The 18,131-nt window shown below is 40.7% G+C and overlaps 1 protein-coding gene across 13 annotated transcripts in view; it reads left to right on the top strand.

The window, feature by feature from the left end:
* Positions 1 to 3,746: 3,746 nt before the first annotated feature.
* The window catches only part of PUM2 (pumilio RNA binding family member 2), an 86,502-nt gene continuing 72,117 nt past the window's right edge, over positions 3,747 to 18,131 (top strand). For 7 of the 13 annotated variants that reach the window (XM_058287668.2, XM_058287666.2, XM_058287664.2 and 4 more), the window contains exon 1: positions 3,761 to 4,032. The gene's annotated coding sequence lies outside the window, so the exon portion shown is untranslated. Of the gene's footprint in view, positions 4,033 to 18,131 lie in introns of all 13 variants that reach the window. The other 6 variants (XM_058287667.2, XM_071211897.1, XM_071211891.1 and 3 more) reach the window with 6 other exon arrangements.

Genomic DNA, 18,131 nt, shown 5'->3' with positions numbered 1-18,131 from the left:
AGTTCAGGGAAGCAGACTTGGCCCAATGGATAGGGTGTCCGCCTACCACATGGGAGGTCTGCGGTTCAAACCCCGGGCCTCCTTGACCCGTGTGGAGCTGGACCACGCGCAGTGCTGATGCGCACAAGGAGTGCCATGCCACGTAGGGGACCCCCATGTGCAAGGAATGCACCCTGCAAAAGAAAGTGCAGCCTGCCCAAAAATGGCGCCGCACACACGGAGACCTGACACAGCAAGATGACACAACAATAAGAGACAGATTCCTCGTGCCACTGATAAGGATAGAAGCTGTCACAGAGGAATGCACAGTGAATGGACACAGAGAGCAGACAACTGGGGGGAGGGAAGGGGAGAGAAATTTAAAAAAACAAAAAATAAATCTTAAAAAAAATGTTAGTTTAATACTATGTTTCAAAAATACTTTACTTTTAAAATAATATGTGCGGAATGAGCCTATTCCTTTACCTGTTGCCCTAGCTACGTCCCCCTCTCTCTCTCCATTCTGCTGTCTATATTTATGCACATAATGGTATCCAAATGTGGATAGTACTATTTGTGATTTTAAAATTGGGATGATTCAAACGTTTCTGGATTTCTTGAACTTTTTAAAAAAGGGTCTGTATTGTTTTTATTTTAAATAAAAAACAAAGTTTTAAGAAGAGTTTATAAGACGCTTCATAGCCCAATGAGAAGGGGGCATTTGCATAGGAAATATTAAAAAGGCATTTTGCTATAGGGTGTGATCTAAATTGGCAGCTCTCAATCGTGGCTATACCTTATATCCATTGAGGAGCTTTTTAAAACTACCTATGTCCAGGCTTCCGCCTGGACCCATTAAATCAAAATCTCAATTCTCGCCACATGATTGTAATGTGTAACTCTGGTTGACAAGCATGTGTCTCAACAGGCCGTACAGACACATTCCCAGGATGCAATGCATGTTGTTGGAAAGCCAGACGCTCATTCCGTCGGGTGCCTCCAGAGCCCTCAGGAGCATCACACCCGGACCTGTTGGTGCTCAGGAATAAGGGGTGGATGGATTCTGGCCGGGCTACTAACAACCCAGCAATCTCAGCCAGTCTGGTTTCCCCTGTGGTCTTAAGATGCCTGCCAGTGGGAACTGGGGCAACATGTTTTCTTGTTGACCTCCAGAAGGGGAAAAAGACTGGCTTCTCTGAGCTGGCACCCCTTTGTGTCTCACTGGCTCAAAATGCTTAAGGCACACTCATTACCAAACCAAGTGGGTGGGAATTATTGTGATTGGCTTACCAATGCTTCTTCTGCACGAATTTAATTGTGCACAAGAGTTACCCAGGAACCTTGTTAAAATGCAGATTCTGATTCAGTAGGCTTGGAGTGGGGCCAAGATTCTGCTTTCTAACAAGTTCTGAGGTGTTCTGAGGTGATTAGAGGCTGCTGAGGCATCGATTACAATGTCCACCTTAGCTATCAAGCAGACCAGATATTTATATTAGCTGAGGAATACATGTTTTCATTGTAGGTAAATGTGCGGGAGAAGCCAATTGTAATCAGAAGGTGCTTAATGACCATGGCCAGATTGCAAAGCATATATGTGAAGGTGCAGAAGGGACCACAAGACGATGCTGGAGAGGAGACAGGGAGTTAGGCAGAGGCAGGTCACTAAAGGGTTGAGCTTTATACTGTGTTCTGTAGGGCACAAAACCTGTAAGAGATTCTCCAGCGGTGGTGGGGGAGGGGGTTTCCACCTTGACTGCAGTCACCTGCAGTCAGATTTGTTTGGAAAGTGTTGTACACTATGTCCCTTTTACTTGGATATTTACAAATGTTTCTTTTGATTTCAAAGGTGCTAAGTAACATCTGGCTATGAAGAATCTTTTTTTCAACTGGAAGTAATACGGCATAGGCTGGGCCTGTTACCTATTTGTGGAGCCCAGTGCACAATGAAACAGGGGCGCCTTATTCAAAAACTATTAAGACTTTCAAGAGAGCGTTGACAGGGCGTTAAGCCAATTGTGGGGTCCTCCTAAGCATAGGCAGCTGCACGGGCCACAGACAGATATTGGGAGCCTTAAATCAAACAACATGTGGAAAGTGTTTTGGTGCTCTTATTATAAGCACTAAGTAAATAACTATAGTAGTATACACACAGCTTTTAATTAGGACTTTTGGTTGTGAGAGACTCACTTTACCTAATTTAAGCAAAAAAAGCAGAATTTACTGCATATCCAGGAATGTGTCTGAGAATCCAGGGGGTGAGAGAACCAGCCAGACACAAAAACAAAGTGGAAGAAAAGCACCATCAGGATTCTCCTTTTCTCTCTCAATTTCACTCTTCTAGGTTCAAGAGGCTTCCCAGGGAAAAGACGGCAGCCTCCCAGGGAAAGACAGCTCTGTACTCTGATGCACCCACCTATTTTCACCCAGAAACCGAGACCTGGGAAGAAGGCAGTATTAGAGGGAAGTGGAGGAAGAGATGATCTCCAGAAATATTTAGGAAGTAAAATTGCAAGGCTTGGCAAGTTATCTATAGGGATAGGCAAAGGGGACAAGGATCAGTTTCGGGGACTGAATAGGTGGTGGCACCACCGCTGTGAAATAACGCAAGGCTTGTGAGTTCAGTGTTTAAAGTTTGGTGCCAGGAAGACTATTCACGTGGACATATCTAGAAGCCTGAGACTTGGGCAGGAGGCAAAGGCTTCAGATGGATTTCGATGTCATAAACTTTTTGATAATAATTAAAAATCGAAGAGCACATTCGTTCTGGAAATGACCATTAAACACCGAACGTAAGCACAGACGCGGGGGAAGGGGTAGAGGGGTGAGGAGCACATGGTCCCTGTCCTCGTGGTTTACACTCGCCCAGGGGAGGCACACACACTAAGCAAGGCAACGCCACGGCACTGCATCAGGGATAAGAAGGGCTGTGCCAGGCCATCGAGAACAGGACAGACGCGGCGCCCAGGCTGGACTACATTACAGCTATGTGAATCGGGGGGAGACGTCCCACTTGGCCACAACTCTGGAATCACACCACCAGAGGGCCTGGGTCAGTAGCCGGCTGTGCCTCTGCGGGACCTTTCGGCGTCTCCAAGTACCCTGAAATTCGGGGAGGGGACCACGCTCAGCCAAGGTGGGCTGCCGGCGACGAAAAACAGCCGCGAGTGAAGATCACTGGCCCCGCTGGAAACCGACATGCGTTTCCTTGGTGTCCCCCGCACCGGCAGCCGGAAGTTTGCTGACAGAGCGCTCCACCTGCTCCGGGAGAGAAGTCTAGAAGATCGTCCCTTTCCAAGATGTGCCCGCCCGGTCTAGCTAGGAGGCAAAGGCAAGGCCGAGCGGCCTGGGTCGACGCCGGCTCCGGTGGTCCCAGCGCCCCGGAAGCGAAGGGGCCGGAGACACGCGGTGGGGAGCGCGCCGCCGAACCCCGCACGAGCAGCCGGGTGAGAACAATGAGGCCGCGGCAGGCGGCGGAGGTCAGCGAATTCCGAGGCCCGGCCCCACGCGACGTTCGGACTCCACGCCTGCGCGCTCTGAGCTCCGCGCGCGCTCCCGGTGCCGCGCCTCCCAGCCGGGGCAGGCGGCGAGCCCGCAATGGGGAGGGCAGGCGCGTGCGCGTCGGGGCGACGGCCGAGAACGTGAGGGCGCACAGGACGTGCGCACGCGCAGAGCGCCCCCCCGCCGCTGGCCGGGCGCGGGCGAGGGGGCGGAAACCACTGAGCGGACTGGCGCCTCGGTGAGTGGCTCGCCCGCCCCTTTCTCCCGCCGGGCACCGCGCGGCGCGGTGGGCGGAGGGAGGGGCGGGGAGGGGAGGCGGCGGCGGCAGCCATGTTGTTGTGACTCTCTGTGTCTCACCCTCGGTACTTCGGTGGTGCGGAGGAGGAGGGGGAGGAGAAGGAGGAGGTGGAGGTGGGGTGGGGGGGAGGGAGGCAGGTGGAGAACGAAGAGGTTGCCGCCACCGGAGGCGGAGGAGGGGACGACGGCCCAGAGCGACGCCGCCGTGTGCCCAACGGTCGGTGTCCCCGGCTAAGGCAGCGCGGCCGCAGTAGCCCCGTAAGTCAGCGCGCTCCTTCCCCCGTCCCTTGGTGCCGCCGAGGCCGGCCGCGCGGGGCTTTGTGTGGCGGCCTGGGCCGGGCAGGCAGGCGGGCCCGGAGGGGCGCCGGGCGGGCTGCGGCCTGGGACCCGCGCGCACAATGCAGGGGGAGGGGTGCCGGAAGGGGGTGTGAGCGCGGGAGGGGGGCCCTCGCGGCGCTCCGGCTTTCCCGCCTCGCGCCCTCCCCCGCGACGCAGCCTGGCGGGGCCCGGGGACTGACCCAGTTCTCGGGCCCGCGCTGGGCCTCGACACCCAACTCTCCGTGCGCCCAGCCCTCGGGCTCGGAGAGCGGGAGGCACAGGCTGGGTCGGGCCCGGGAAGTGGGTGACGAGAAACGAGTGGGCTTAGGAAGCCGGTGTGGGAATGCTCGAGGGCCCGGGTACGTCCCGGAAGAGCGGGCCGTGGACAGATCGGGGGCTGTGAAAGGACCAGTGACTTAGGTTCGACTTGCCCGGTGCTATTGGTCACGGACGTTGTGTGTTTTAAGAGGTTGATACCCAGAAAAATCTGTGCGTGAAAAGCAAACAAAAGGTTGGAGGTTGCAAGTAACTTTAGCTATCATTTTGTATCTGAATTGTGCCAAGCGTGGGGGAAATGTTTATATACAGAAAGTTGTATGCCCAAGCACGAGTGTAGAAGTTAGTGCTACTTTTGTGAACACAGCTGGAGAAAACCACGCTTCTGGACTTAGCTTTTCGTTCTAACAAATCCATTTGGGGGGAAATGCATAGCTGACATAACAGGGTGCAGTAGGACAGTCATGTCAGTTAAAATTAGGGCTTGGTACTTTAAGAGTCTTTTACTTGTTGAAAAAAACTGAGAACAGACTTATAAAACCTTTAAAAACTTAGAGAAAAATGCTTTTAAACGTTTAAGGGAAATGTAACATCTGTAAACGGATTGCATGTTGGGAAAGCCAATATCAATAAAAAACCCTAAGGATTTTAAAAGCTTGTTTACTGCCTAAATTTGCCTTTAATAGGTGACTCCACCATGAGACCTGGGGTATTACAGTATGATTTAAGGAATTCCGGCTAGTTATCCTGTTAAAAATATAGGGATAAATACTTTAGTTGGTTAAGTTTCTTTTCTCAGTCTTTTAATATCTTTCTGTTTTAAATAATGTGTATATCATGTGCACAGTGGATGATAATTTCTTTATAGCAAGAATGTCTTTAAAATGTCAATTTTTGTTGAAATTAAGTTGTATAGAATTGTTTCCTGGTATCCTTAAGAGTGGTTTCGTAGGTAGAAAAGGTTTATACTATTTAAAATTAAGGTTATAATTAAAGAAGTCTGATCCTTAGGCTTTTATGTTCAGTTTTCTTATTTTTTGTAAAAGTCTATTTTATCTTCAAATTAGATTTGCCAACATAAACGTCTTCAAGTAATTTAAGCTGCATTAAACTTAGTGTTTTAACTTCATTTGTCTCAGCCTCGTTCTCTTAGATGTTTCATTACTCAGTAAAATTTGAATTTTGAATTTGATTTAAAATTACTAACATTTTAAATTAGTCTTACAAGGTTGTCAGTTTTAATAGGCCAATTCTCTTAAGCATTACAGTATGTAAAATAATGCAGAGTTTTAGCACAGATATTAGTATTATGATTTTCTCTTAAATCTTTTCATACTTGTTTATAAATATTTTTGGTTTTTAAAGATAATTTGCCTTCCTGAGAAGGTACTTATCATCCCATAATTTAGCAGAAGTATTTATGTTGAGCAATTTGGGCCAGGTGTGACATCCAGAGCCATTCTTTCTCAGTGACCAGCCTGTCTCCGTAAGTGGAATTTGGTTCCTGGTTCCTAGCCTCAAGTTACACCTACTTCCTAATTCAAAAACATGTGAATTTGATGGGTTCTATGTTAATGAAAATATTTTTCCCATTTAACTTTAAAGACCTCTTAACTTGATTGAATTCTGTATTTTTTCATATTCTTAAAACTTGAAGGTATTTAAATTAATGGAATGTTTGTATTTGCATGGTTTCATATGATTTGCATTCCCAGTTTGAGGCCATTTTACTGACAAGTCTAATTAAAATAATTCTTGTACTTAAAACTCTGGGTAAATTGGTATGAGACATTAGATGTTCTGTTTTTAAGAAGGCATAACAATAGTCTTACTTGTTCCTATTGTCCCACCCCCTCACTCTTCACTTTGATGTGTTTGTGAGTGGAAAGTGGTGGAGTATGATGGCTCAGCCCCTTTCCTGTCTTTCTCTTTTGAGAGTCTGACCCCTGCAGGAAGCATTTAATCTGCTCTGCTTCTTCAGGAGACCACCAGGAATAGACTCTTTCCCTTTCATGAGAATGTTGTTTGTCCGGTGCTCTGTGACTGAGTTTGGATAATTATGATGTGCTGTAAGGAAGCCCACTTGGCCTACGTCTAGGTCATGGCTTCCAGTCTATAACTTTATCGGTAATAAAGGTGATGCTTGAATTGCCGTCAGCCTCACTCCTGCGTCTTCTCACTTGCTTTTGAATTCTGGTGTAAGGGGAAAAAGTTTCCTCAAACCCTATCATTTAGAAACTAACATTTTAATAGTGATTTTTCTATTCAGCAATATGCGTAGAAGACATTTCATTTAAAAGTTATTGCTTTTGTAATGGAAAAAGTGAATTTGTGAAGAGAGAACTATTTTCGGAGTTGACCAGCGATAGAAGCACCATAAAGAATTGTTTATATAGGTAGCTGCATGATAAATGCTTTTCCTTCTGAATTTTAGAAAGCAGATTTAGAGACAAGGTTAAAATAGTTTTCCCTTAGTGACCTTTTCTTCCTACAAGTCAAAGATCCAGCTTCTTTAAAAATGAAAAAATTAAGACTTACCAAATTAAACACAATTGTCATCTTCCAGAGAGACATTTTAATTCTTAATGAAAGTGAGGAAGTTTTTGTCTTTTGTTGAACTTTTTTTTTTTTTTAAACCATTTGATTGACTCTGGCACGGCTATTTTTTATATTCTTCTAAGTACTTTAAAGAATTAACAAGGATTCAATTGTGTTGGTAAGAAGATAGTTTCTTTACTATGTTTCCTCTACTGTAATCTTACCCATTTTTGGTTTACATATTACTGATTTTCATTTCATTTACTATTCTCTTGTGAAAGGATAAAGATTTTAGGGCAGAACACTGGGAAATATCCAAATGTGCATATCCCAGGATTTTATTGTAGCTGCCAAGTACCCCCCCCCCAAAAAAAAAAAACAATTATGAAGTATGAAGGGAGAAAGGATAGTTGGAGTGTAAGACTACTTTAACTGCAACTAGGACAGGAAAAAAGGCAGCATTTATCACCTGCTCTGGGCAAATAAATGTTTGGACCAAAATATTCTTCTGCTTCCTAGAAGGGATTTGGTAAAATTGACTATGAAGGGACATAAAAAGTGTTACAAGTTCTCCATTTCAAAGTTTTTAGGCACTATGTCTAAAAGAGTTATTAGGAATCAGTAGAAGATAGTCTTGACTATATGATATGCAACTGGTTTTATTTTTTCAGATATTAAAGAAGATAAATGGGTGGTAGCAGCAGGTTTACCCTAAGTATAGATCTTTACTAGGCAGTTAAATGAGGTAAGTTTTAGACAGAAAAATATGGACTGCTTTGCATGATTTTGTTAAATACCAAGAAGGAATAATATACAGGTAGGAGTTCATCTTCATTTTGATGACCAGGTCATCTTTTGCACTAGTTTATTTTGAGCATCTCCTGTTAATACATCAGTAACTCTAAGCATGATTAAATGCAAAATATCAAGTTTTCTATGATAAAACCTGAATCTTTAGAACCAATTCAACATAAAGTATTAAATTTTGAAGTTCAGAGATGATAGCTTCAGGTTTTGCCTACAGGTGTTTTTTAAGACAGTCTTCCAATTGAAGTTCAATTGCTTTCCATGCAAGGGCATCTTAGATACCTTAATCTCAAAATTCTGTCGATCCTGGACCAGCAAAAATCAGATTTTCTCTAAGCTCTTGCCAGAGATAAATTGTGTGCTAATTCTTATTAGAAGTCTCGTTGAGAGGATATTTATGGAGTATTAAGAAGATTCAGGGAAGCAGATATGGCTCAAGTAATTGGGCTTCCACCTACCATATGGGATGGCCCAGGTTTGATACCTGGGCCTTCTGGTAAAAAAAAGAAAGAGAAAGCATGCCTATGCGGCAAGCCAGTGCCTGTGCAAGATGGTGACACAACAAAAGAGAGATCAAGGAGAAAGTCAAGGTTGAAGTGAAGCACAGCAGAAACCAGGAACTGAGGTGGAGCAAGTTACGGAGAACCACTGTACACATCAGTCCCCAGAATCAAATCCCAGTGAATCAAAAAAAAAAAAAAAAAAAAATGAGAAGACAAAAAGAGAAATAGATGCAGAAGCCACACAGCAAATGGACACAGCAAAAACAGCAGGGCAGGAGGAGGGAGAGTGGGAAAAAAGAACATTCAGGTCTTTTTGTTATTCTGGACAATTTAAGAGTTATGGTTTTTATCAAGCCAAGGCTACTAGGTTAACATTTTTGAGACTAGCAGACCTATTTTGTGACAGACACTGTCCTTGGTATCCTTTGGTGATACCAAGACGAATAAGACACAGTCCTTGTTCATAAGGAGTTTACAGAAAAGTGATTAAACTGGTGAATATGGTACAGTATACCAAGTGCCATGAAGACGGTATTATAAAAGTGCTGTGGATTCCCGTAGATATTGACTTCTAAACAAACTGAAAATATGTTCACTCATGGGGTGTCATTACTACTCTAGAAAACACTTGACATATTTCAAGTGTTACCTCGTTTAGTCTTCACAATAACCCCATGAGGGAGGCATTGTTATTCCCATTTTATAAAGGGGGAAATGGGTTCAGTTTCTTGATTAAGATATTCAGCTAGAGACAAACTTGAGACTGTATATTAGGTCCTTTGAATCTCATTTCTGTTACACCATGATGAAGAGGGTGCTAACAAAATGTTTTAGCCAGAAAACACTCTAGGGTCTTTGTTGATATATTGCTTAGCTATAGGTGATGTGTACGGATCTCAACCCTCTCTGCACAGGAAGCATCACCTGGAAAGCTTTAAAAAGTACTAAAAAATTCTGTGCTTGTCTGCCAGCCCAGACTAACTTAAGCCAGTATTGGGTTGGATCTGAGCATTTGTAGTAGTTTTTTTTTTTTTTTTTAAAGATTTATTTATTTATTTAATTTCCCCCCCTCCCCTGGTTGTCTGTTCTTGGTGTCTATTTGCTGCGTCTTGTTTCTTTGTCGCTTCTGTTGTTGTCAGCTGCACGGGAAGTGTGGGCAGCGCCATTCCTGGGCAGGCTGCTCTTTCTTTTCACGCTGGGCGGCTTTCCTCACGGGCGCACTCCTTGCGCGTGGGGCTCCCCCACGCGGGGGACACCCTTGCGTGGCAGGGCACTCCTTGCGCGCATCAGCACTGCGCATGGCCAGCTCCACACGGCTCAAGGAGGCCCGGGGTTTGAACCGCGGACCTCCCATATGGTAGACGGACGCCCTAACCACTGGGCCAAAGTCCGTTTCCCCATTTGTAGTTTTTAAAAGCCTAGATATTGATGTACTATGAAGGTTTGGGAACCTGTGTCCTTAAAATTGAAGTGCTCATATCCCTGAGGTAGATGAAGAGTTTCCAAATGTCTGTGAACGTTTAGTTTTCTGGAAATCAGTTAACAGGTTCTCACTATGTATATTTAAAAAGGCATTATCCCAAGTCTTAATCTGATTCATTTACTCCAGAGTGGTAAACCTTCAGGATTCCGCACATAGATGAAGTTTCATTTAATTATTAATCAGAGCTTCCTATCATTCAGATTGCTTGTATGAGTGAAACATGGTTTTAGAACTGGGATATACTGGCCTCCACTGGGATTTTTTTAATTCACATCAGTTATAGTCTTGAGTAGTAAAAGTAATGACATTTTTTTAAACCAGTTCTTTTCCGTCCTTCAGCTAATGCCAAAGAATGCATTATAAAGCAAAGAATAATGCTAAGAAATACTTGAATTAAATGTACATTAATACTTCAAGGGAAACGGACTTTGGCCCAGTGGTTAGAGCGTCCATCTACCACATGGGAGGTCCGAGGTTCAAACCCCGGGCCTCCTTGACCCGTGTGGAGCTGGCCATGCGCAGCGCTGATGCGCGCAAGGAGTGCCGTGCCACGCAAGGGTGTCCCCCGCGTGGGGGAGCCCCACGCGCAAGGAGTGCGCCCGTGAGGAAAGCCGCCCAGCGTGAAAGAAAGTGCAGCCTGCCGAGGAATGGCGCCGCCCATACTTCCCGTGCCACTGACGACAACAGAAGCGGACAAAGAAACAAGACGCAGCAAATAGACACCAAGAACAGACAACCAGAGGAGGGGGGGAAATTAAATAAATAAATAAATCTTTAAAAAAAAAAATACTTCAAAAAGTATTTAAAATGTAAAGTAAAAGTTGACAGCTAGAAATACCTAGTGTTTAATAGAGTATGTTCTGTCAAATATATTGAAATAAATATATGATTTGGTTAGCTCCATTTTTACACTTGGAGGAATATGTTAAAAAAGTAGGAAAGAAGAGGAATGAAGAAAAAAAGCTTTAAATGGAGGTGGCTTAAGCGATTAGGTGCCTTTCTCCCACGTCAGAGATCCAGGGTTCAGTTCTGGATGCCTCCTAAAGAAACAAAGAATATAAACAGGCACAGCAAGTGCAAATAATGAGGGGGTGGGGAGATAGAAATAAAATCTTATTTAAAAAAAAAGTCATGATATATTATTATATAGTCTGTGTATAGGTGTTTTTATCTTGGGAAAAGCCAGTTCTTGCTTATTTTAAAAAATACATTGTAGTAAACATAAATTCTTCAAAGGTAACCTAAAGGACTCACTTTTTTTAGAGACATTAATGTGGCATATTAATAACTAATTGACTTATTAAATATTTGAGGCCATTGATTGCCAAGCTAACTTGATTATAGGAACTGTTAATATGCTTAGTGGTTTTTTAACATCTGTATATATTAAATATTTTCAAAGATGTAAGTAATGAATGGGAAATAAGTAGTAAAGAACTATAAAATGTAAAGTAAAAGTTTTCGTATACCTTCTTTCCATATCTAAGGTCTATTAACAGTTGTGTTACTCTTTCTCATTGTTTTCTGTGTATACATGTATATGAATGCTTGTTTCCTGTTTTTACAAAAGAGGAATGATAATAGACGTAGACTTTTTCACTGACTTTAACTTAAAATCCTTGGATATTTTTCCCCATAGACACACTGATGGAGCTATCTCCTACTACTTGATAGTTGCATATTTGATAATTGTATCAGTTTCCCTTTCTCCCTTTTATAGAATGCTTCCTATTCTTCCTTTTGGTCCTCTCCCTCACAGCTAATAATATTTCATGGCACCCTGGTATAACCAGAACAGTCTGCATTTGTGCCTAATTCTGATTTAGAGGCGTTTTAAAATCTTACGAGTAAGATGTTATTAGTACATTGAAAATACCAATTAAATACTGTGGAATTAAGAGAAGGATTGCTTAGGGTTGGCTTTATGGAGTAAGTGGCATTTGAGCCAAACTTTGAGGGATTTGTAGAATTTGCATTTGGAAGAGAAAATGGTGAAGAGCTGTCCATTGGGCTGTGGAGTAGTGTGAGCAAAAGGAAGATTAAGGAGAAAGCACTTTTAGAGAGATATAATTAACATAGCTCAGTGTTTGTATGGAAAAGAACATGGGGCTTTGGGTTTTTGACAGTATTGAATCCTCTGCCATTTTAGTATCTTTGTTTGGGTAGGGTTATCAGCCACAATTTGTGAAGTACAAATACAATACCTTTTTGGAAAAAAACAATATTTTGGGCTGTAGTGACAATTCGATTTATGTACATAGTGTGAACTCCAGCATATAATTGAGTGCTCAGTAAATTCTGTTGGTGTACTCTTTGGAGGAAGGTTTTCTCCCCTGAAGGAGGTTTTACTCATTTCTAAATCATTTTTTAGGAAAATATTTCATGAACTATTTGTCAAAAATAGAATTTTAGGAAATAATAGGTGAAATTAAGTTCATACAGTAGCTTGGACCCTAAGTGGTAAACATTGTGTAGGGTAAGATCTTTTTTGAGTTGTAGCTCATAAATGTTTACTGGGAAAAAAAAGGTTTTGTCCAAATTGTACATATCCTACAAGGCCCAGCTTAAATGCCTTCTGCTTCACAGTGCAATCTGTCATATTGTTTTGAAAACAGTATGTCCCTCTAAAATCTGACCCATATGACCTTGGCAATCATCACTTTCCTTTTCGTACCTTTGTCTTCTGATACAGAGATGCCAGGTATTTAATGATACCTTAATAGTCCTTAGTTAATGTTCTGACCAGTTTGTTTATATCAACTTCAAGGCATCTAAATGAAATACATTTTTTGTGTTCAATTTATTAGTTTTATTATGTGTATTTTGTTAAACTTTATAAGGGAAAATTTCAAACAGAAGTGGAGAAGAATAGTAAAATCACCAGATGTCTTTCACCATATTCAACAGTTATGGTAATCTTGTTTATACCTATATTGTACTTTCTCAAAAATATTTCAGAGCAAATCCCCAGCAACATGTTCATTTCAAGCATAAATTCTCTTACTGATGAGGACTTTTTAAAAAATACAACCCTTTTGCTGTTATCAAACTAATATAATTCCTTAATATGACTAATATTCTGTATCTGGATTTTCCTGATTGTGTCACAGAAGTCTTTATAACTGGTTGTTAGACTCCAGATTCAAACGAGGTTTCTACAATAAACATTCTCTTAGTTTGTAATAGTCCTCTTTCCCTCCTTCCTCCGCTTTAAAATTTCATGTCATAGGTGTGTAATTTTTTTCCCTTTAAGCCAGGTGATTCCCCCCCCCCCTTTTAAACATCTCATTCTGGGTTAGGCAATTACTTTCTTTTATGGTATTTGTTGATTTTATTCTTTTATCTCTCATATTTCCAGTAAATCAGTGTTTAGATCTAGTGGCTTGATTAGGTAGATTGAAATTTGAAGTGGTTTTCTTGTTGTTGCTTTTGGTTTGTTTTATAGGCAGGAATTCATTCATAGGTGATGATGATGTTTCCTATTGCATTACATCATAAGGGCTATGTCTGCTTGTTCGAATTTTAGGACAGTTACCCATACTTAAAAAAAGAAAAGGTAACTTAGAAATACTGGTTTTGGGGGCTCATCTCAATATATCTTTAACAGTTCACATGTGTCTTGTACATTGTCAGTAAAGCCATATTTGGCATTAACAGTTTCCTAAAGTATGTCATTTTTGGTTTCATCTAAGTTGTTTGCCCTCCTCTCAGATGATGTTGAAAGACATCAAAAACTAGCATTGATTGAGGCTGTTTCAGGCTGTTGCTCTTCTCTGAGCAGTACTTTGTTTTTCAAGAAAAGCATTTGGGAGAATGTCGGGTGATAAAGGACTTTGTAAGGACTCAAATATATGTTAATTCTCCTTAGAATTTTTGAGGAAAAACATCTTGCCTTTTGTTTGCATTTTATATACATATATGTGTGTATATATATATATGTATGTGTATGTATGTGTGTGTGTGTATATATATATCTATATATATATAAAACTCTTGTCTCCTTGGTTAATAGGATCTCCCAAATAGGTTTATCCTCAAAGAGCTAAAGCATTTTTGCAAATAAATAAATTTGGTAAATTTTTATTTATTATGTAAATGCTGATGGTAGAATAAAGCGTTTAATTAGAAGATTAGAGCTAATAATTGGACCTTTGAAGGAACTTACGGTTGCAGGAACCTGTAAGTTGATAACACTTATTTTTATGCCAAATTTAATTCAAAACATAAAACTTGACTTTTCTTTAATATAACTGAATCAGTAATACTGTTCTGTGCCCTAGAGTTTTTGCCTTTTGAATAAAACGAGCACAGACAATCCACTCGTAAAGTACATAGACAAATAAGTAGAAAATATCAAGGGTGTTCTTAAGGACGTTAAACCTGTTTGTGGGCAGTGGCCACCTGTTCAGTGGTTAGGGAAGTGGACTTGGCTCAGTGGTTAGGACATCCATCTACCACATGGGAGGTCCACGGTTCAAACCCCAGGCCTCCTTGACCCGTGTGGAACTGGCCCACACGCAATGCTGATGTGCGCAAGGAGTGCTGTGCCATGCAGGGGTGTCCCCGTGTAGGGGAGCCCCACATGCAAGGAGTGTGCCCCCTAAGGAGAGCCGCCCAACGCGAAAGAAAGTTCAGCCTGCCCAGGAATGGTGCCACACACACGGAGAGCTGACACAAGATGACGCAACAAAAAGAAACACAGATTTCCGTGCCGCTGACAACAACAGAAGCGGACAAAGAAGACACAGCACATAGACGCAGAGAACAGACGGGGCAGGGTGGGAGGTGGTGGGAATAAATAAAATAAATAAATCTTAAAAAATGTTCAGTGGTTAGGTTCATTAGAAACAGTCCAAGCGGGATGACTATCAAGAATATTTCATACGTACCTTAAATCTATCAGTGTGCATTGTTTTAGGTTTATGCAAATCAGTTAAGTTTCCACGTAATTTTGTTGTTTTTGAAATTGCTAGAAAAGGTAGCAATGGCTTTTTAGATATAGAGTTCCAATTTGGAGAACTAATGCTGGTGGGAATTTGCCCTCGTTAGTCATTTTGTGTTGGTAAATATTTTCAGCAGTACAAAACATCTGAGGAAGAGCCTGGTTCGTTATCTATAAAAATAAGCATTATATATTGATATATATGGAGGTATTTATAAGCAGTCACTATCTAGATATTGAATCACAATTCAGGGAAAAATTTTTTTTCGTTCAATATATATTTGCACTTTTAGATGGCTGAGATGTAATTCCTAGTCCCTTTAACCTTAGAGTTTAATTTCTACTATGGTATTAAAATACAGCTAATTATAATATGAAAATATGATTAGTTCCATATGGTGGTAGAGAGTGCTTTAATTCCATTTATTTGTACCTCTAAATGTTTTTCCCCCTTTTTATGGCAGGCATATGATAGGGAATTGGATCAGATATCTGAGAAAAATTAGTGCTACTAATGATATAAATGTATTATGTTAATATATTAATGCATATTCTTGGTTCTTTACACAAGCTATTTATAAACCTTTTGGATTAGATGTTAGTAAATTTGGAAACCATCAGGAACTTAACCACGTTATTGTATTTGAGGTACTTTATTTTTTCTCACATAGACATGATAATGCTTCTTACAGAAAAATTAGCTAATGTTAAGCTTTAGTCAGACTGCTTATTTCTTTTGCTAGGAAATAATTTTAAAATCATGTATTTCTATAAATTTTATTCTATATTAGCAAATCCTAATTATTCAGTAGTATTGGGAGGTTTCATGTTGTAATAACACAGACCAAATAATTGAAGACAGAAGTTACACTGGATTGGTGTGCTACATCTGCTGAATACCTTTTCTTCAGATGAACCTAGTTAACTCTGTTAATTGGATGCTAGTAGATTCTCTTGCTTGTTAGAATAAAAGATGGTTCTGTTCCTCTCCAATATCCAACCATTCAAGGTAAAGTCATTAAACTCAATGCAAGCTCTTCTCCTTTGCCATCAGATGACACCAGATCTGTAGCTGCTTAGGAGGTAGCCGACTGATTTGTTTTTAGTTCTGGGTTGTTTTTTACTTTTCTGACTGGTATTTTGCGAAAATTTTTAGAGTCCCACTTAGTGGCATATGTATAACCCTCTTCCCCCTCAACAATATGGAGGTTACTATATGAAAGTTGAAATAGTGCTTAATTTCTTTTGTTTTATTTCTGTTCCATTGTCTTGCCCACTTTCTCCCCCCTCTCATTAAAATAAACAATAAAACCCTAAACTGAAAAGCCGTGCTTGAGTCCTGCCATGTGGGGTTTGTGGTTTTGCTTAAGTCTTTTCCCTGTAACTTTCCCTGGCCATTTTGGAAGATAATAAAATCTAAACCTCCATTTGCATATCATCTGAAATCCCATTCATTATAAGAAAAAATGGGTGTGGATAATGGAAATGAAAAAGTTAAAAGCAAAGGCCTGATGCTTAATTTTTGGTTTTCTCCTGTTTGGGAGTGGCCTACTTACATTTGGTTTTTGTGTAGCAGTCAGAAGAGTAAATACACTACAGTAGAGGTTGGCAAACTATGGCCTGAAGGCTAAATCTGGCCCCACCACCTGTTTTTGTATAGCTCACTTACTCAGAATGATTTTTGCATTTTTAAATGGTTTTTAAAAATCACAAGAATAACACACTTAGACACATCTCACTGTTCATAAGTAAGTTTTATTGGGATACAGCCGTGGTCATTCATTTAGGTATTATCTAGGGTTGCTTTATTCTACAAAGGCAGAGTTGCATCAGAAACCATATTACCCTCAAAGCCTAAATAAAATGTTTACTATCTGGCCCATTACAGAAAAAAAAAGTTTTATCTAGAGGTACCTTAGCTTATGACCTCTTCTGTATGGATCACAGATGAAAATGTGAAAGTAAGTAAACAAAATAATGTTTCAGTAAAGCTCCAGTGCTTTACTCCTGAGAAAATTTCTTAGGTCTGTTACTGTTCCCTTTTTTTTTTAGAATAAAAATTCCCCTCCCATTCAGGAGTTATACAGATTTTGTAGAAAGACAATAAAATACAGATAAATAGGTAGAAAAAATTAGTGGTAATATTATCACTTAAAAAGACTGGATTTTTATTTGCTTCCTTGCAGTCTTAACATTACTATATAAATATTTTCATTTCAAACATATTTTTAATAGCGTCATGATACCGAGGTTTTATAGATGTTGTTATAGCTCTTGTTGGACAGTTAGCAGTTTATAATGTTAGGATCTGTAAGTAACACTACTATGAGCATTTTCATACATAAAGCTTTTTTATATTTCAGGTTTTGTTGTTAAAATAGATTTCCCAAAATTGGAAGAAAATGGTTCAAGAGATGAACCTAGGCATGAAGCCAAATTGCCTGCCTTAGGATAGTTAGAGGTAGTGTCTTTCTTAGAGTCTGTGTATTCTTTTCTGAGGTTCTGGCGCCAGGGATTGAACTGGGGACCTAAGGTGCTTAACCACTGAGCTACACCGGCTGCCCCAAGTTGGTTTTTTCATGTGTTGTTTGGGAAGCAGGCACTCGTCCCCATGAGCTACATCCACTTCCCAGTGTTTACTCTTACAAGTCTACTGTACTTGGATATCTGAGGCTACAGATTGCTTGTAAATTAAAAGCAACTGTCTAGAACTGTCAAAGTGGCACCCTTACTATGTTAAAGTCACCTGACACCTGACCAGAAGACAGGAGGCTGAAATACTATCAAAAGCAGATACAAAGCACAGAAACACTGGGCATCCCAAGAGACTGAGAAAACTTTTTGTTCTTTTTGTAAGAGTATAGTGCAATGATGATGGTGGTCTTGATGATGGCTAGTGTTTTTTGAGCACTTACTAATAGCTCACAGAACAATTTTGGATGCATTATCTCATTTGATCCTTACAACAGTAAGCTAATTTTAGTAAACTAAAATTTGGAAAATTAGATGATGTGCAAAAGGCAAAACTTGAACTCCTTTGAGCCTAAATCAATTTTTCAACTCTACCATATTGCATTACAAATCAAATTTTATCCATTGTACTTTTCTGTAGGATGGCAAAGTAGTAAGAATCAATTTTAGAGCCATTTCCACTTTACATAATAAGAATGTTTTCAACCCTAATGTTCATCTAGTAAGGACAGTCCAGAGGATACCGGTAAATAAAATTTAATTACATGAAAGATTTAAGAAAAAAGTTACCCTAGTTGGTGTGATCTTTGTACTTTGAGCCCAGGGTTTAGGGCTTAATATTATTTAATACATGTTTATAAATTGAGTTACGAAATCAGAATTATATGTATGGTTGTGCTCTTTCAAACTGGTAGGATTTAAATGTGAAGCATTCTCGACAAATGAGAAAATGGCATCAGTATCAGGGAATGATGAATTTCCCCCCAAATACAATCTTAAAATCTCGTAAGTGATTGAA

The sequence above is a fragment of the Dasypus novemcinctus genome, chromosome 25 (genome assembly GCF_030445035.2).
Source record: "Dasypus novemcinctus isolate mDasNov1 chromosome 25, mDasNov1.1.hap2, whole genome shotgun sequence".
Taxonomy (NCBI): Eukaryota; Metazoa; Chordata; class Mammalia; order Cingulata; family Dasypodidae; genus Dasypus; species Dasypus novemcinctus.
Note: the sequence above shows the minus strand (reverse complement) of the source record. Positions and strands in the feature narration are given on the sequence as shown.